Source organism: Macrotis lagotis, chromosome 1 (assembly GCF_037893015.1).
Source record: "Macrotis lagotis isolate mMagLag1 chromosome 1, bilby.v1.9.chrom.fasta, whole genome shotgun sequence".
Lineage (NCBI taxonomy): Eukaryota > Metazoa > Chordata > Mammalia > Peramelemorphia > Peramelidae > Macrotis > Macrotis lagotis.
In genome coordinates, this window is record NC_133658.1 from 919,021,590 (window position 1) to 919,036,306 (window position 14,717).

The 14,717-nt window shown below is 37.4% G+C and overlaps 1 long non-coding RNA gene across 2 annotated transcripts; it reads left to right on the forward strand.

The window, feature by feature from the left end:
• LOC141509996 (uncharacterized) lies at window positions 1-14,383 on the forward strand. 2 transcript variants are annotated; one of them, XR_012474752.1, is made up of 3 exons: window positions 1-70; window positions 5,323-5,456; window positions 13,895-14,383. It is a non-coding gene; the product is annotated as an uncharacterized LOC141509996 (long non-coding RNA). The 2 variants fall into 2 exon arrangements; XR_012474751.1 differs by lacking the exon at window positions 1-70 and adding an exon at window positions 81-188.
• The last annotated feature ends 334 nt before the right edge of the window (window positions 14,384-14,717 follow it).

A 14,717-nucleotide genomic window follows, 5' to 3' on the forward strand; every position in this document is an offset into this window, starting at 1 on the left:
TGTGCCCATTATGTCCTCACCAGCCTGGAGGGCACAATGGCCCCCATAGTCTCTGCCCAACTCTGCCTTGGTAAGTCCTAGGAAGGGGAAGCTTCAAGAGGGAGACTCAAGACTAGCAGGACCCCAAGAGTCACTGCAAGGACTCTTCCCCATTTTCAGAGCAGGAGATGGAGGCTCCATGAGAAAAGGTACAAGAAAGAGAGTGGCCCAGGGCTCAGGGTGTCTGGCTGCCCCCCCTGTAGCCAGTCATAGCCTGGGGCTTTGGGGTCTCATTCCTTTGTCCCTCAAGTTTAATGACAAGGATATGGGTTCTGAGACAGGAAGCTGAGTCTTATCCAGATCCTCTCCTACAGGGCTGGGTCTGTGCTGGGGCATCTGGGCACAAGAGGGGGAGTCCTTTCCCCAAATGCCTGCTGCTCGTCCTGCTTGGTCAGCATGTGAGCTGCCTCCAGGGCAGCCAGGGGGAAAGGAAGACAGGACTGAGGGAAAAATCTAGGAGGGGCAATCTAGGAGAGAAGAATCCTGGGGAAGCAGGGCTGAGGGTCCCTCTGGGCTCTGCTTCTCTTGCAGGTCCATTGTCCAAACCTTACATCAGGGCTGAGGCAGACCTGGTGATTGCCTGGGGGAAGGCAGTGACCCTCTGGTGTAAGGGGTCCTAGGGGACTGATCTGTACTGTCTGAGGAAGGAAGGAAGCTACCTAAACATGGAGATGTCTGTACATGTGAGGGAGGCCCAGGTTCTCATACCTTTTTTTTAATTTATAAATTTTTTCATTCATATAGGCATGTATATTTTTAAGTAACAAAATTTCCTCCCACCGTGCCTTCCCACCCCCTCCCCTCAGCAGTGGGCAGGTAAGTTAGCTTTGTACATGAATATTTTGATAAACATGTTATTAGTTATTTTTGGTATGAGGAATTAGGATTAAGGGAACAACATACATAAAAGACAATTCTTAAAAAGTGTCCATCAGTTTCTGAAATTTTTTGTGTTTTGTGTCATTTTGTTTTTCTTCCTCTGGATAGGGAATAATATAGTCCATAGACAGTTTAATACAGTGTTTCTATCTCAATGGATTGCTGAGAGGAGCAGTTTCCATCAGAGCTGTTCATCTTATAATGTTGTTGAGGTGCACATTATTCTCTTGGTCTGCTCCCTTCGCTCAGCTTCATATCCCGGAAGACATTTCATGCTTCTCTAGAATTCTGACCATTTATGTTTACTTATAGAAGAATAATATTCCACAGTATTCATGTACCAAAACTGGTCTACCCATTCCTGAACTGATGGGCATCCCCTCAATTTCCCATTCTTTGCCACTCCAAAATTTGCTGCTATGAATATTCTGTAAACAGTAAGACTATTACCTTTTATATAATTTCTTCTGGATATAGACCTAGAATTGATATAGCAGGGTCAAAGTGTTTGAAGAGTTTTATTGTTCTTTGGGCAGAGTTCCATTTTGCTCTCCAAGAATGTTAGGTCCATTCACAACTCCACCAGCAATGCATCAGTGTCCCAATCCTTCCACAACCTCTCCAGCATTCATCATTTTCCCTTTTTCTTGGCCAATCTGACAAGTATGAGATGATGCTTCATTGTTTGAATTTGCATTTATCTAATCAATAATGATTTGGAGTATTTTATAAAATTATATATATAGCTTTCATTCATTCATTTGAAAACTATTTGTTCATATCTTTTGACCCTTTATCAATTGAGGAATGACTTATGATGTTATAAATTTGATGCAATTCTACATCTAGTATCAGAACTCCTAGTTGTGAAGATTGTTTCCCAGGTTTCTACTTTCCTTCTAATTTTGGCACCATTGATTTTATTAGTGCAAAAACCTTTTTAATTTAATATACTCAAACTTATTCATTTTGCATCTTATAATGTGCTCTAATTCTTCTTTGGTCATAAATTTATCCCCTTTCAATAGAACTGATGATAGAGTATTTCTTGGTCTATTAATTTATCTCTGATATCTCTATCTAAATCTTGTACCCATTTTGGCCTTATTTTGGTAAAAGTTGTGAGATGTGGATCTATGCCTAGTTTTTGCTGTACTATTTCCTAGTTTTCCCAACAATTTTAATCAAATTGTCAGCTCTTATTCTAGAAGCTGATGTCTTTGGGTTTGTTCAACAGTAGACTGTTGTAGTCACTTACTGCAGTTTCTTTTGAACCTATCCTAATCCACTGATCCATTGCTCTGTTTCTTAACCAGTTCCAGGCAGTTTTCATGTCTCCTGCTTTATACTATAATTTTAGGTCTGGTAGAGTGAGGTCACTTTCACTACATTTTTTTTTCATCAGTTCCTTTACCACTCTTGCCCTTTTGTTGCTCCAGATGAATTTTGTAACTATTTTTTTTTTCGAGCTCAGTATAGTAGATATTTTGGTAGCTTGATTACTGTGGCACAGAATAAGTAATTTAATTTGGGTAGAATTCTCATTTTATTATATTAAGTCAATCTACCCATGAACATTTGACAATTTCCCAATTATTTATATCTGACTTGATTTGGGTGAGAAGTGTTCCTACAGTTTGTGGGTTTCTCTTGGGAGGTAGATTCCTGAATATTTAATGCTGTCGATAGTTATTTTAGATGGAAATTTTCTTTTTATCTCTTGCTCTTGGGCTTTTTTCTCCATATATAGCAATACTGATGCTTTATGTGAGTTTATTTTATATGTTATTTTGCTGAATTTGTTAATTCTTTCAAGGAGGTTTTTAGATGATTTTCTCTAGTTCTCTAATATACCATCATGTCATCTATCAAGAATGAAAGCATTCCTTCCTCATTGCCAGTTCTGATTCCTTCATTTTCTTTTTCTTCTCTTATTGCTACAGCTAGCATTTCTAATACTATATTGAATTGTAATGGTGATAATGGGAATCCTTGTTTCATTCCCGACATTGGAAATGCTTTGAGTTTATTCCCATTACATATACTGTTTATTGATGGTGTTAGGTAGATACTACTTATTATTTTAAGGAAACTCCATTTATTCCTAAACTTTCTAGAATTTTTTAGTAGGAATGGGTATTGTATTTTTTCAAAGATTTTTTCAGCATTTATTGAGATAATTATATGATTTCTATTGGGTTTTGCTATTACTATGTTTAATTATATTAGGTCTTTTCCTAATGTTGGACCATCCTTGTCTAATTGATATAATTCCTACCTGATTATGGTGTATTTTACTAGTTATAACTTGCTGTAGTCTCATTGCTAAAATTTTATTCATGATCTCTACATGAATATTTATTCAGGTGATTGTTCTATAATTTTCTTTGTCTATTTTTGTTCTTCCTGGTTTAGGTATCATCACCATGTTGCTGTCAAAAAAGGAGTTTGGCAGAACTCCTTACTCTCTTATTTTTTAAAATAGTGTATGTAGAACAGGAGTTTATTATTCCTTAAATGTTTGGTAGAATTCACTTATAAATTCATCTGAACTTGGAGACGTTTTCTTAATGAGTTTATTGATAGTTTCTTCCATTTCTTTTTTTTGAAATGGGATTATTAAATTTATTTCCTCTTCTATTAATCTGGGCAGTTTGTATTTTTTTAAAATATACATCCATTTCCCTCAAGTTTACCAATTTATTTGCAAAGTAGCTCCTAATTGTATCTTTACTTTCCTCCTGATTGGTGGTTAGTTCACCCTTTTCAATTTTTGAAACTGGTAATTTGGTTGTCTTTTTTTTTAAATCAAATTAACCAAAAGTTTTTCTCTTTTATTGACTTTTTTCATGAGTCCTACTCTTGGTTTTATTTTTGAGATTAATGGTTTTCTTGCTTTCAATGTTCAAACTCTCCTTTGATTTTCAGAATTTTTAATTTGATATTTAATTTGGGATCTTTAATTTCTTTTTTTTTTCTAGCTTTTTCAGGTGCTTACCCAATTCATTGATCTCTTTTTCTTTTTTATCCATATAGACATCTAGAGATATAAAGTTTCTCCTCAAAACTGTCTTGGTTGTGTCCCAAAAATTTTGGTGTGTTGTCCCTTTATAACATTTTCTTGGATATATTTATTCATTATTCCTATTATTTGTTATTTGATCCACCCATTATTTAAGATAAAGTTATATAATTTCCAATTGGTGCTTGGCTTATCTTTCCACGACCTTTTATTACCTGTACTTTTTATTGCATCTTGGTCTGAGAAGTGTGTATTTATTTTTTCTGCCTTTCTGCAATTGATTAAAAGGTATGTGAGGAAAATTTGGGTGTTCCAAATGAATGTTTGGAGTTGGCTTGGTGGTGTAGTGGATAGAGCACTGGCCCTGTAGTCTGGAGGAACTGAGTTCAATTTTCGCCTCAGACCCTTAATAATTACCTAGCTGTGTGATCTTGGACAAGCCAATTAACCCCATTTCCTTGCAAAAACCTAAAAAGAAGAGAATGTGAAGTGAGGATTCATAGTTTACAAAGACTAAGGTCTGCTTATATTGTTGCCTCCCACCTGTTTTTAATTTACCCTAGTCTTGCTATTCTTGCTCATTAGTATAATGAGCAGGGTGGGGGAAATGTATAAGAACCTATGTATCACTTAGATTTGTAACCCAGCCCATGATTGGCATGAAGGGGCATTAACAAAGCCTTTCAAACTGCTTAAAAGAGTTTGTATGACTATAGTTCTATTAGAAACCAGGAGGGATCGGAATTCAGGGAAGCCTGGAGGGATTTGCATGAACTGATGCTGAGTGAGATAAGCAGAACCAGAAGAACTGTATACTCTAACAACAACATGGGGGTGATGTTCACCCTTGATGGATTCACTCAGCAACAATCAGGGACAATTTTGGGCTGTCTGCAATGGAGAATACTAGCTGTATCCAGATAAAGAACCATGGAGTTTGAACAAAGTTCAAGGACTATTCCCTTTAATTTAGGGGAAAAAAACAGATTATCTTATTGTCTGATCTTGTTATCTCTTATACTTTTTGTTTCTTCCTTAAGGATATGATTTCTCTCTCATCATACTCAATCTGGATCAATGTAAAACATGGAAATAAAGTAAAGAATGACAGATTGCTTTCTATGGGGGTGGGGGGGAATGAAGTAAGATGGGGAAAAATTGTAAAACTCAAATAAAATCTTTAATAAAAGAAAAAAAAAGAGTTTGTATATTGAGATTTCCCTGCCCCTCTCTCCCACTATGAGAGAGGTGTGCCATTTTGTTAAGATAACTTAATAAAAACCATTTTAGTTGCTCTGGACTAAGTATTCAGGAGTCATTTATAACAATTTGGGGGCTTGTTTCAAGATATTAGTGTAAATCTTTTTTCCTGTATTTTCCAGGAAGAACACAAGAAAATAATCCATGCAAATGACTTGATTTCCAGCCTACTTTCTTGGTGTTCTTTACTGGGGGAAATGTCTCAGAGATTCCTGGGAAGATTGGCCCTGGTTTGGCAAGAGTGAATAACATTTCTGTGAGTAGAACCAAGGTAAAGGGTGATTTCCAGGGTGGCATTGATGCGAGAACCACTTCGGACTTGCTGAGAAATTCTCCAGGTGGGAGAGCTGTCCTGAAGGAGAGGCCAGAGGATGATAGGGTGCCCTAAAGGAGGGGGATTTGGGTTCCCTCTCCAGGAATTTCCACTTGGCTGGTAGATGGAAGCCAAGAAAACAGGAAGGAAGCCAGTTGGATCTAATGCTATGTGAGTGAGTTCCAATGTTCCCACAGGAGTGTATGTGTTTGTTCTAATGTCCTGTCTTGTGTAAGTGTTTGTGTTAGGCATTTCTGGGTCTGGGGGACTCAGCTTAAGTTTTAAACTGGGGGATCTAGGAGTTGAGCCAACGAGTTTCAGAAGGTGTGGGAGAAGGAAGTAGGTTTGCAGTGGCCCCTCCTTCACTGAGCTGGTGGTAGCTGTGCTGGTGGGTAGTTAAAGAGAAAAGGGCAGGGGGATTCTTAAGGAGAAAAAGCTGTGGTTTGGGAAGAGTTTAGAAGAGAGGAAGAACTTTTAAGAGAAAGAGTGAAAAGTTATAGGAGGGAAGATTTCCTATCCTTATGAGTGTCTGGGAAAGATCCCACGCTTTCTCCATAGATTGAGGGAAGGGGATGGTGGGTTGGACATGTGGTAGTCTGGATTCCATCCACCATCTCATTAAGACTTGAATTGTAAACTGAGTTCAAGTGAGAGCTCCACCTTCCCATGGGGGGGGGGGGGTGAGATTTAAAATGCCTATGCCTTAAAGGGAAAGAGACTTAAGAGTTTCAATGGGAAAAAAGACCCTGCCACAGATTTGATGTGATTGGGGAAGGAAGAAAATATAAAATCAGGGTTAGGAGTCACACTTATTGAAAGGAAATCATGTTTAATAAATTTCTCTGCACTGGCTATGTGGCCTAAGAGTGATGACTCTCACTGTTTTTAAAGTTTCTGAAAAGGAGATTTCAGAATCACTCTAAGTTTTTTTTTTTTTTTTTTAGGGTTTTGCAAGGCAAATGGGGTTAAGTGGTTTGCCCAAGGCCACAAGGCTAGGTAATTATTAAGTGTCTGAGACTGGATTTGAAACTCAGGTACTCCTGACTCCAGGGCTGGTGCTTATCCACTGCACCACCTGGCAGCCCCTGCTCTAAGGCTTTTAAAAGAGGGATATTAGCATTGTTACATTCTGACAAATTTTGTACAGAATGGGAGGAATTAAATAACCTATTTTTAAATTAGTTTGGAATTTTAAACTATTATAACATTTAACTATTTTATATAAAAAATTATTATTGTTATTATTATTTTAACTACTTATGTAATATTAACTATTTTAACACAATAACTATTGTAACTATTGCAGGGAGTTAAGTGGTTTGGGATTTTAAGTTTTATTGTAACACCTTTGGGTTAAAGAAAAGTAGTATTGGGTCAACTAAGAAGAGAAAGATTCATTTTACAAGGGATATTTACTGATTTATTTTGGGGGAAAAAGCTCTAATTCATTTTAATGTTAAGCTTGACAATAACAATTGTAGTTTTAATTTGGATGGAGCTTTTGGAATGTGAGTACTAGTTTCTCTGTATAAGGTATTCTAGCTTTTATCAAACTTAATTGTTGGGAAGTTTAATTGTAATTGCAATGGGTTTTAAATGTATTATATGTATGAAATTGGGTTCTTAGAATCTGGGTAAAGAGGTCTGGAAGACACATGTGTAAAGATAGTGAGATATTCACTTGGCTCTTGTTATATGGCGAATAAAATGTTTAAATAAGAATCTTATGTTTAATGTATATTAACAATGTATGTTTAATTACAAAAGAAGTCAAGAATATGGACTTCTCTCTGGGTAATTGCAGACAGCTGATAGGGGAGCTCTGAACAAATGACAGTTGTGTGGTCCCACTGTAAGGTAACTTATTGATGAATAAGATGTATTTATCAGGTGCAAATCTTTTGTGAAAATAAGTTATTTAAATACTGTATTGTTAAAGCCTGGGATTAATGTGATTGCTTTGAAGAACCCTAACCCTAACCCTTCTGGCATAGATCAGTGGGTCCATCAATAATGAAAGGAATGCTTTGTACAATCTAGTAATTTCTATGTTACTCTTATTGCTGTTCTATTATATTGAAATTAATAACCCATGTTGGAAATTTAAAGCCATCTAAGATGTTCTAATGGTTTTATAGAAGTATGCAAGGTAACTTTTATTTTAGGGGGTAGCTAGGTGGTGTAGTGGATAGAACACTGGCCTGGAGACAGGAGGACCTGTGTTCAGATCTAGCCCCAGACATTTAATGATTGCCTAGCTGTGTGACCTTGGCCAAGTCAACCCCAGTTGTCTGCCAAAATAAAAATAACAATTTGTATGTTGAGGATGGCTAGTAGCTAAATAGGTTTTTGTATAGAAGTTTTCTAGCTATATAGTATATAATTGAATTGGCAATATTTGGATATGTGTGTGTCTGTGTGTGTGTGTGTGTGTGTGTGTGTGTGTGTGTATTCCAAAGCTGTGATTGTTTGCTTTGAAGTAAAAGCACTTATGTAATATGAGAAAGATAAATACAAGATAATTGGAGATATTTCTGTGTAATCTCCTGGACAAAGGAGGTGTTTATTTGTTGTAAAATACAATAGGCTAGAAGGAAGGTTCTCTAATCTAGGGGAATTTGATACACCATCTATATTTAGAGATAGAGAAGATATAATTTCAGTCAAAGGGGTGTTTCTAGTAAGAGGTAGGAGATGAGACTTGTAGGGACAGTTACCATTAGAATACTTGGCTTTAGCACAGACCCAAGAAAGACACTCACAGCTTTAGGTAGGGGTTTAATTATTGGGGCTCCATTATGATTGTAATTGGAATTTAGTGAATTGTATTCACTGGAAGTTCTTATTAAGTAAAACAACTATTTTAGATTATAGGACTTTAAAATCAATTTTCTCTTTTTTATGTCAGCTACCAGGATTATCAACAAAAGGAAATGCTCCTGGGTCAATGTCATGTTCTTGGAGCCAAGGAAGCCCATGTATTAAAGATGTCAGGTGACAGGGATGTGCAGCCAAAGGGGCAGCTTCTTAGTAAGGCCTGAGGATGGACCCTTTTGATTTGATTACCCCAAAATGACAATTGGATAATGTCTCACCTGGAAGAATAAATCTGGCATAAGATATTTGACTACCCAAAGGACCTCTGCCTGAACCTTGAAATTCTATATTTATGTCTATAAAGGAAGTTTCCTTTAATATCCTGGACCTTTATAGTTACTATGCAAACTAAAAAAAAAGAAGTTTTAGGTGAATTGGACCAAATAACCGGATGTAGGTTAGGTGTGTGGCTCTGAAACCTGCTATCAGCTACATGTTAAGATAGGAATGAACTTTCCTTAATTTTTTATTAAGGGATATTCATTTAAGAAAAAGAATGGAAAATTCTTAGGATAATTACAGTTTCAAGGTCTAGTTTAAGAAAAGAATGTAAGTCAGATAAGTATACCAGGAAAAGGAAAATATACGGTATATTTGGGAATATTTTGGAAAAAGAAATCATTTTGGTTAAGGGTATTTTGAGTCATTATTGTAATGAGATCAACAGTTAAGATTGTTTTATTTTTAAGCCATATATTGGGTAGTCTTTGAACTAAGATGATTGTTGAATGTATATGTCACAAGCCTACGTCAATGTGATAATTCCCATTGGGAGTTTGCTCACGTAGTAAATCACTAATGAATGTTTAATGCATTAAAGTGAAGTATGTGTGTCAATATGGCAATAAGGCAAAATGTAAATTGTAATAACTCCAGAATCTCATTGTGTTGTGATGAAAACATAAGTTTTGGTCTGAGTAAAATGTTAAGCTGTTTCTTTACCAGAAGACAAGTACTCCACTAGTCACAGGATTTTTTTGAATAGATTCAGAAGATGAAGGACATTGGATGTCTCCAGGGGGAAAAGAGAAGGAGAGCACTGGACTAGTTCATCTCCACCATCTCTAGCCTATGTGTACACTGTTTATTTGTAACTTTCCTTTGATTCTGTAAGTGTGACACCCATACTTATGTCCCTCTCCTTATGGAAAGGAGGAGGAGAGGCAGGGTGAAGATGTTCTCTACTGAGAAAAAAAGGAGGGAGATTATTAGGTGGCATGATGATATCCTACATGAGTCCCTTTATACTATCTTTGGAAAGTCCTTTCTCTGATTTAGAGAATGGGAGGAGAATCTAGCTGACAAAAGTCATTGTCTAGTCTGTTGGTGTAGCTAACAGTTGGACTTTCAGTGGTCCACAGTGGTTTGAGAATTGGTCTTAGGTGCCAGTCCCTCTGGGTCCTGCCTAAATTCTCAGTTACTGATCAGAGGTGAACAGGATCCTGATTGAGAGGAGAGAAATACCAGTGGCATATGACTGAGTCAGTTCAGGATGACTGTTTATACCAGTCTGGCCAGGATAATTTCCTGGGGAGTAAAAATGTCTGGAGATGTCTAGAAGCAGAATACACATATTCTGAACTTTACAACTTAAAGAGATAGGTGATTGAGACTCTTGTGAGATGTAATGATGGTACCTGGATCCCTTGAAAAGATTTGCAAACTTGGGGACTTGTTAGGGTAAACTGATTCTGAGGTAGTATGGACTTGCAAAGAAAGGGCTGAAATGGACATTTGAAAGAAAAATAATTTAAGGAACATCAATAAATATATTAACAATTCTTGGAGTTGGTCCAATGGCACAAAATCAGGGATTTAGTTTGATCAATTTTGGAGCCAGGAAGATTTATCTAAAGACATTAGCTTAAAAATTGCCAGTGGAAGGAGTTACAGTAACATTGGAAATGTACCTAGGATCATGATAATTTTATGGTTTATTTAGGAGGACCCCTTGGAAGTAAGGATGAACAGTATTATGCATTTCTTGGAAACTAAGAAACTATATTCCTGGAAGACCACCAGCACTAAAGGGACATTATTGGATTTGTGGGACTACTGTCTACATGCATTTGTCCAAAGGGTTGGTCAGAGAGTTGTTATCTAGACTAAAGGCCTACTACCTAGGCACAGGATGGGAGTTGGGACTATGAAACCCTAATTTATATCCTGATTAGATTCTAACCCAGAGTGGAAAAATTACCAATTAAACAGCTAGGGCCTCGACTTGCTAGCTGGCTATGCCATGCAAAGAAATTTGTTGATTAAAGAAGGAGGAGTTAGTAAATTGATTCTATCAAGATAGATGTCAATATGCAAATAGTATAAGACATCAGAAATTTGACATGTGCCCCTACACAAACCTGGAAAATAGGACAGGTCCATGTCTCTGATAATGAGGAAGCAAAAATCTTGATAGAAGAAAAAGTCAGTAATTACTATAAGCAGGATTGTGATTCAAGCAAGAAATCACTAAAAGGTGTGGAACCCCAAATTATTATTATAAAAGAAAAAGTGGAAATTGTGAGGAAAATGTGGATGTTTGAGTTCCACCAGAATGTGAAGGGAGGATGCATAGTTTACATTACAAAAACTAAGGTCTGCCTATGTTGTTGCCTATGGGCAGGTACTGAGTTAAGATAAAAGATTTAGCTTCCATTTGATCAAAAACTTCCCAAACTGTTTAAGTTAACTTAGTCTTGACTTCCTTTGTGCTTGTGCAAGGAGATTTAGCTGTTCTTGCTCACTAGCATAATGAACAGTGCCAGGGAAATGTATAGGAACCAATGTATCAATTAGATTTGTGACCCCAGCCTATGATTGACATGAAGGAGCACAAACAAAGTCTTTCAAACTGCATAAAAGAGCTTGTAATTTGGGATTTCCCCATCCTTCTCCCACCATGTTAAGATGTCAATAAAAACCATTTTAATCATTCTGGACTAAGTAAGCTTGAACCATTTAAACATGTATTTGTGCCCTAGGACATGGCCATTGATTCGTAGATTGTCTCTTCTGAACCTATTTGCCAGTTCACTTGTTTTCCCTAAAAGGTATTTTATATATTCTTCAATTTTTTCAGCCTTTTAATTTTGTCTGATTGAATCTTATAGTCTTGTAGATTCATTGCTTACTATTCGTTCAATTTGAATTTTTAGTTTTGTTTTCTTCATTTGGCATTTGTATTTTCTTTTATTGTTGGTTATTTTCATTTTCAAAAGAGTTGATTTCTTTGGTCAGTTTTTCTTAATTTTCCTGAATGACTTTCATTTCTTTTTCTCCATTTTTATTCTTCTTTTCTTTGATTTTTAAACTCTTTTATTAAGTTCTTTGATGAGTTTTAGTATTTGAGTTTTTTGAGACTTCCCCTCTGCTTAATTTTTCACTCATTTCTTCTTCTGACAATTCATTGTTATCATCTTTGCCTGTGAAGTAGTTTTCGATTTTAGGCACTCTTTTGACTTTTTTCCTCATCTTTGTTGTTTTAGCTCTGCTCCTGGGTTATGGGGAGTATAGACCCAAGCTATTTTTTTTTTTTTTGCTGGGGCTGGGGTCTGATGCCTGTCTTCTTATTGGCCAAGATGTTGCCTATGCAGTCCATGTCTTGCCTTTTCTGTGTCTTGTTTCCTACCTTATATCCAGGTTATGATTTAGCAATGCTTTGTTCCCAACTTGTTTCCTACCTTATATCCAGGTTATGATTTAGCAATGCTTTGTTCCAATTCAGTCCTGTCTTTTATCCTAGATTTCCCAAAGTTTACACTTTGTTTGGGGTTAGGATCCTCCCTCCTGGCTTGCTTTCCAGTTTCCAGGACCTCTGATTTTTTTAAAGCCATTGGAATTTGGATTGCACTTGGCTAGAAGCCTCCTGCTGCCTTTTCCTGTTTTCCTGTCTCCTGAACTTTACTTCCCATTTTCCCCTAGAGAGGTCAACCTTCACTGAACATCCTCCAGGATGACTACCATTGAAAACTTCTTTGAATCTTATCTTTTTCCTGATGGGATCTGTAGTTTGACTGTCAGAATAGTAGCTTCATTTATCTTTGGTAGGGAAAAAGCTCTGGGAACATGCGAGCTTCATGCTGTCTCCTTGGCTCCACCTGGGAAGGCCTGGGAGTCTGAAGTTAGAATCTGCACTGCCCTCCCCTCCCTGTGTTCAGGCTGGAGCTGGCAAGAGGAAAAACAGCATCTGGTTCATGCTTCTCTCCTTCTCCTGGCTTCAAGGGAATCAGGGGCTGTCAGGGATTTGGGGATACAGGGCCCATAGTCATTCCTGCCTGGGGTCAAAGTCTGAGACTGGGGCTGAGGGTTGGAGGGGGAGGAGTTCTATTGTGAGGGGCAATAGTGCTAAATTATTCTAAATCAGAAACATAGTGCTAAATTAGTCTAAGCCATAGGCCTCAGTTTCTATTTCTCAAGAATCAGGTGAGAGTGAGAACCCGGATCTCAGGCTAGAAAAATGATGTCACCCTAACCATTTAAGATGTAAACAAAGACTAACATTCCTGGGAACTCTTAGGTATACTTCCCTTCTCTTCAGACTATCAAGTTTGACCAATTGTTGTAAGGGGCAGCAGAAAAGAGGAGGGGGAATGGGTTGTGGTTTCTGTGTTTTTTTAACCCTGCTTCAATTTCTATAATTCGGTTTTTCCTGCTCTCTCATAGAGAGTTAGGAACTGCCCTTCTTCTTGCAAGAAAGGAAATAAATTTTAACTCTTTGCTGCCACTTTGAGAGGCCTCCTAGTAGTCATTTTGGGTTAGGGTCCCCTGTACACTATCATCTGTCACTATCAGCTCCAGGAGGCACTGGTCTCTAACCATGATGATGGGTTCAAGTAGAGATATCTTTATCTCTTAACAGTATTTTGGTCCCGTGTTAGAGATGAGGAACTTGATCTTGGTCCAAGTTACAGATATCTCACTGTACTGATGACCTCCTTCCTTTTCCAGAAGGTCCATATCAACATCCAGAGACTCTTCACACCAGAGTTTCCCTGACTTCCCCCAGGGAATCACCAATTCTGGATCAACCCTGAAGGACATTCTGGGCAATGAGCCTGCAAGAGAAGCTGAGCCCAAAGGGTCCCTGCTTCCCCTCACCCCTGTCTCCCCAGGCCTCACCAATAGCACTGTCCCAGAATTCTCTCTTTTACCCACTGCCCCATCTTCCTTTCCCTCTGGCTGCCCAGAGGACAACTCCCAATTCTGAACGGGCGGGAGGGAGCAGGGACATTTCGGGAAAGGGCTCAGCCAGTGTTGTTTGTGCTGTGGTATCTGGGGAACAAGAGGGTGAGGAGAGGCACTGAGCTAGATTATATATGGGAGGATTGGAAGAATAATTCATATTTTGTGGAGTTGCGTACTGATTCAACCATTCTGGAGAACAATATGAAACTTTACCCAAAAAACAATATAATACTATGCCTATATCCAGAAGACCATAAAAATGGGAAAATCTACCATGTTCCAAAATATTCATAACTTATTCCTTCATATCTTTTTCATAGCAGCAAAGAATTGGAAATTGAGGGGATGCCCATCAAATGGGGAATGGCTGAACAATTTATGGCATATGAGTGGTATGGAGTACTATAATTCTCTATGAAACCACCATATTGTCAGACTCTAGGGAATCATGGAATGAGTTACGGGATCTGATGCTGAGCAAAGGGAGCAGAACCAAGAGAAAATTCTACATATTAACATTGTGAGATGAACAACCTTGATGGATGCAGCTCCTCTCAGTAATTGAGAGAGCCAGGACAACGCTATAAGATTGGATATTGACAATGCCATCCAGATCCAGATCCAGAGGAAGAAAAATAAAACAAAGAAAAAAATCCTTCAGAATCAGATGAACATTACATTAACTTTTTAAAAATATTTCTTGTGTATATTTCCCTTAATCCTCATTCCACATACCAAAAATGATTAATCTGTAAAAAATGTTTTACACACAAATGTGTATGTACAATATCAATCTGACTTTTTGCCAATGAGAGGAGGGTGTTGGGAAGGGAGGGTGGAAGAAATATTGTAACTTAAAAATATACATATGCATATAGATGAATGTTGAAAATTTTTCATAACTTGTGGTTGAAAAATAAAATATCAATAAAAAAATCTAAAAAAAGTAAAAACAAAAGTGATTAAAATTTATCTCTCTCTCTCTATCTCTCCCTCTCTCTATCTTTCTATCTCTCTATCTCTATCTCTATCTCATCAGGAGAATTAATGAAAAAAATGCAAAGAAAGATGGCCAGGCTGTACCAGATCTAAAACTATAATAAATTGTAACAGTCCTAAAAACTGTCTAGTACTGGTTGAGAA